This window comes from Hesperophylax consimilis, chromosome 18 (assembly GCF_061612785.1).
Source record: "Hesperophylax consimilis isolate HC1 chromosome 18, BYU_Hcon_1.0, whole genome shotgun sequence".
Classification (NCBI taxonomy): domain Eukaryota; kingdom Metazoa; phylum Arthropoda; class Insecta; order Trichoptera; family Limnephilidae; genus Hesperophylax; species Hesperophylax consimilis.
The window spans coordinates 1,255,878-1,261,877 of NC_142853.1; positions in this window are offsets into that span (position 1 = coordinate 1,255,878).

The window sequence follows — 6,000 nt, forward strand, 5'->3', positions numbered from 1 at the left end:
TAGCAATAGTAAAAGAAATGTGAGTACGTACAAAACCTCCTAGAACAACTAAGGCCTAGACTCAGTTTGCGCCTCTGGCGGCAATTAATCTTCTAGGAGGCTGAACGTTGGCGGCTTGAAACGTCAGATTCATACATTTTGACTCACTTCACCCACGTCTATGGGCTATTATTGCTTACACCGCAGCGCGTGCGTCTTGATTTTAGCGAAAAAAACTATAAATTAGAAGCGTTAAGCTAAAACCTTTTAGCGACTTTATATATTTATTATCTACAGAAGTGTTTTCAATTTTTAAAATGGTTAACAAGTGCGTTGTTCCGCGTTGCAAAGGAAATTACGATAGCGGACCAAAACGTCACACTTTCAAGTTTCCGAATGAAGTTATTTTACGTCAAAAATGGGTTAAGGCTATTCATCGAGATTTTATTCCAACGAAATATTCAACGGTAAGTGAAATGTGCTTATTTTTATTTCAAAAACAGCGCCTTACAATAACATCGACAATTCGATTTTGTACATAACCTCAATAATGTATATAAAAAACGTGCAACTGCTATGGGCAAATGTGATGTTTACAGATCGTATTCATATTATTTTGATATTAAAAAGTGTTTATTAACGTTGTTGTCGAATTTCGTATAGTAATATCGGTTTTTACAGCTTTTTGCTGTAATAAAAGACAACAAAATGAAAAATCGCAATGTTTCAATCTAGTGCCTAGATATTTAATATTGAACGGCTAATTAACACTATTTTGTAGAAGGGTACTATGTGTAATTAAAATCTATTAATTGTCGTGCATTGTGAAAATGTACCTATATTATATGTACAAGTAAAATTGAATGCATGTTGATTGATGAAGTTTAGAAAGAGATTGACATTTATGGTATGCTGCCAAAATTGCTGTAATTTAATATATCTTTTAAGACATCTGGTGGAAGAATGAGGTTCATTTATAAATAAACATTTAAACATAAATTAACATTAAAGTAATAACTTTTCAGGTTTGCGAGCTGCATTTTAGAAAGGAAGACATAATTTCAGCCAGTGTCCACACCAATATAGAAACTGGAGAGCAATGTATAATGAATTATAAGAGAGTGAAACTTGCTCCAGGAGCCGTCCCATCAATTCTGCCAAATTGTCCAGCCTACCTGTCGGCAACTCCAACATCAGCCCGAGAAAGTGTGGACGCAAGGAAAAGCAGGAAAGAACTTCTCAATTTACAAATAGCAGTAGAAAAGAGCATAGTTTCTAATGCAGTATTTGAATCTCTGAACCATTTTTCAACTTTTGATGAATTTTTAGGTTGCATTGACAAAAATAACTTCCCAACTGATTGTATTACTGTGAAAAGAGAAAGTTCCGTAGTTTTTTTTTATCTTGCCTCAACTCCATTTCCAAAAGTCATTGCATCTGCCGTTGTCGATATAAATTTACAATTGAGTTTATTTGTTGAATGCATAGAATTAACACAATTAGGTGAAAAAATATTTCCCCAGCAAATAAACAATTACAATGAACTTAATACTATTTTATTATCGATTCAGTCCTTCAAAAATGTTTCTGACAATTCTATAGATACTGTATTAGAAACTGTGGTCCATTTACTAAGTGAAATTGATAACTTATTTGCAGATGACACCAAAAAGCAAAAAAAAATTCAATTTTTAACAGAACAGTTACAATTATTAAATCGAAAATCAGGGGCTTTAAGATATTCACCATGTTTTGTAGTCTTCAGTAGCATTCTGTATTCTATTTCACCCCATTCATATAAATTCCTACGAGGCTCAGATCATCTAACGTTTCCCCATCCTAGAACTTTGAAAAGAGTTTGCTCCAAGTTTCAAACAAACCCGCTAAATGAACAGAGTGACAGTAATTTTTTGTCATTTATTAAACATAAATTTAGTTTGTTAACGAAAAGTGATTTGAATGTAACATTGATGATAGATGAAATTCACATAAAGCCATATTTAGATTACAGCGGAGGCAGCATTTTGGGAATAGCTTACAATAGTGAAAATGCAGCTACTACTGCCCATGTCTTTATGATTCAAAGCTTACTCTCTTCATATAAAGAAGTAGTCCACATACTCCCCGTTAAAACTATGAATGCAGCACAATTATTTACTGTTATTAAAAAAATTATAATGGGTCTTCAAAAGATAGGTTTTAATGTTTTGTGCGTAGTTAGTGATAATAATTCCATTAATAGAAAAGCTATGATGTCTTTCAGCACTCCCCCGCAACTGAAAACTGTCTACTGTCATCCATCCAATGAAAGTTTACCTTTATTTTATATTTTAGATTCCGTCCACATATTCAAATGTATAAGAAATAATTGGATTAATCAGAAAGACAATCAACAAGTTTTATCGTTTCCAGACTTCCACGATCATACGTCTGAATCAGTAGCTGCGTTTTCTTCCATAAAACGACTTCATGAATTAGAATGTAAAAATTTAGTCAAGTTTGCTTATGGATTAACAATGAAATCTCTTTGCCCAAGTTCTTTTGAAAGACAAAACGTGAAGCTTGTTCAAAATGTGTTTAATGAATTTGTTCAACAGGCATTGATGATTCTAGGTGAGCGACATAATATTCCCCATTATGCAACAACTGCTGATTTCATATATTTAATTCGCACGTGGTGGGATATTGTCAATGTAAAAACTCCATTCAAGGGAATACGATTTAGAAATCCCCTTCAACAACCACTTTCTCTTAAACCTGGTGAAGAAAATGTAGCATTTTTAGAAAAAATTATTAAATGGTTAGATTCATGGAAAGCTTCAAATAATCATTTTAATTCATTGACAAGAGAAACTCACTTAGCTATTACACATACAACCCGTGGTCTTTTAGAAATGGCTGAATATTGTATAAATACTTTAAAGTTTAAATATTTTCTTCCGGGCAAAATTCAAACAGATGCATTAGAAGCTAGGTTTGGTAAGTATAGAACTATGGCGGGTTCACAATATTTAATATCAATCAGACAAATATTTGAAGTGGAGTCAAAGTTGAGGATACAAGATCTGCTACCTTTGACGTTGTCTTCGTCTGCATATGGCCGTATACAGATTGACATTATTGATTGTGAACTTGAAACTGAACCCCAGGCCTGTACCAGTTCAAATAAGCAACCGAATTTTTCTTTTTCTGGTTTATATAAAACATTTAGTGAGAAAGATTTCCAGCAAGCAGAAGCCAGTCTCCCTGTTCTTACATATCTCGCAGGTTATTGTGCCCGAACCGTTTTAAAGAAACTTAAATGTACAACATGTTCCAATTCCATCACTGTCGATAAAATGTTAGACACAGATTGTAGTTACTCTCTAATAAGGAATATGGATCGAGGTGGTTTATTATGTCCTCACCCTGACATCGTCAATGCCGTCATTCATAACTATGTGACCGTTCAAAAGCTTTTATCAACCAAACTAGAAAAAATGTTTTTAGATTACAATAACCAGCGTGAATTAGTATTACAATTGACAATTGATGCTATCAACGATAGAGATTTTTTCCTAACAGATTTTAATTGTCCCGCTGGACATTCATCAAATATTATTTTGCACCATTTAATCAGATCATCTACAAATTCATTGTTAAATAATTATGTTAAAAAAAGAAATGATACCACCAAAAAAGTAGTGAAAAGTCGCAAAATCTACACAGTAAAAAAAAATATTCTTGACTGATTGATATATCCAAGCACATCATTCCCTCATCAACATTCAACATGTCAAAACAATATACCCCTACTACTTATATGTGTACTACTTTAGTTGTTATTATTTTCAGATGCACCCGCCAGCCATACAGCAGCCAGCCCCCAGCAGCCAGCCTCCAGCAGCTGCAGCAGACTGCTCTACAATCTCAGCGTCTACCATATCCACCAACACACACAACATTCATATTATACATATTCCCACACATATCATTATAATCTAATTTCATTATTAAATGCTATCAATTATTCATTTTGTTTCTATTTACTTTATTTCTTAGGACTAGTTGTTTCACAGAACATGAACTATTCATCAAATTTCAAAGTTAGTTCTGTCAAAGTTCTACTCAAGTTCTGTTATGTGAAACAAATTGTCCATATTGATATAATAACAGAATTTAAATAGAACTTTCATGAAAACATACATTGAAATTTGCTGAAATGTTTAAATTCTATAAAACAACTAGCTCTTAGACTTCTAAAAAATTCTTTTTTTAATACCTTTTATAATTATTATAAGTACCTACTTACTACTAATTATTATAAGTACTGTACTTAGAAATGTTGCATTTTTAACAAAGGAAATTAAAGATTTTTACTAAGAATTTTTCTTTTCCTTTTTTACCCGTCACTACAATTTTCCCAGTGTATATGTACCTATGTTTTTTGCACTTCAGTGTGTATTTAGTATAATATAATATCTCTTCAGATCACTATTTTACCATAATTGGCATCTAATTAGATTTATTAATCCATGCTCATCAGCCTTTAGCGGCGGCCATCTTGATTCAGTGTCCTGGCCTTAGTTGTTCTAGGAGGTATTGGTACGTACGGGTACTACCAGACTACTGCAAAGCCTGCCATGGTGAAACACCACTCTAAGGGGCTAACCATGAAATATCCATTCTCTTAGGGGCCAACCTTCGTTTTTATCATGTTTTTTCACTAAAAACCTTTAGTGACCTTAACAATTACAAAAGATTGTTTAGTTATATATATAAAATGGATGTGTCATTCTTTGTCCCTTACGCGTTCCTATATCATTCATCCGATTTGACTGAAAATTTCAAAGTTTGTTCTTACGCGATTGTTTAAATAGATGAAGAAGTCGGTGACACTCTAGTAGACACTTTACCTCTGCCCTGGAATGAGGATGTGGATTTCATGATATAACATGAAGCGAATGGTAGAAAAGACACTAATCAAATAATTATTTGTAGTAAAGTGAGGCGTACGTGATGAACGAAGAAAGGTGTGTGAGGACTATGTATATCTTGGAAGTGAATGGTTAAAGAGGTCGACAACGCCCGAGGAAGATATGGCTCGATCAATTGAACCAAATACTTATTACGATACATTAATTTCCACCTTAAAAATACACCCAGTTGTCAGGTGCTTAATTCACAACCAAACTAAACCCTAAACCATGTATAAGTTCCCGGGCAACGCCGGGTAAACGTCAGCTAGTGTAATAATTTTTAATATTCATATGTAATAATCTTTAAAAAATATATTTATGGTTCCCACCCAGTTGGAACAATAAGGAAGGGTACTTTTTTAAACAATTTAAATATTGAATCGAACTTTTAAAGTGAAACATTTAAATCATCAAAACAATTGTAAATTTTTGACAATCCGCCCAAAAAACGCCTAAAAATGTTACACAGACAACTTTACACGATATTATTAGTGGCCCTATCATTGAGACACGTTTTGGGGACAACGTGCTACCAGTGCAACAGCGAAATGGACACGGACTGCGTGACGGTGAGCAGCCGCCACCTGAAAGAGTGCGGTCCGGACTCGGAGCAGGTGTGCCGCAAGGTCTTGCAGATAGTCCACTTCACCAGCGAGCCCCACTGGACCACCATCAGATCCTGCGCATACAACTATACCCGCATGAGCTGTGACACCGCGCCCTACGCGTCCTCCGCCAAACAAATCGTCTGCGATTGCCGCAAGGATGGCTGCAATGAGAGTCATAGGAATTCTTCCAAACTGCGCATTTTCTTTTTTATGATTTTGATACTCTTAATTGAGTTCTACTTGATGAAGTAGTGTTGTCAGCTTTGCGAAAAGTAATTATTTATTTCTTATTTGAAAGGGGGCAATTATTTTTTATTCAGTTCGGACACCAAGAAGGAAACTGGTGAATTTACATAACATTTGAAGACGATTTAGTCGAACCACTTTTTTGATTTGAGCTCTCGTTTTTGAGTAAATCAATTCCGAAGACAAAATTCAAGTCATATTTTCAAAAA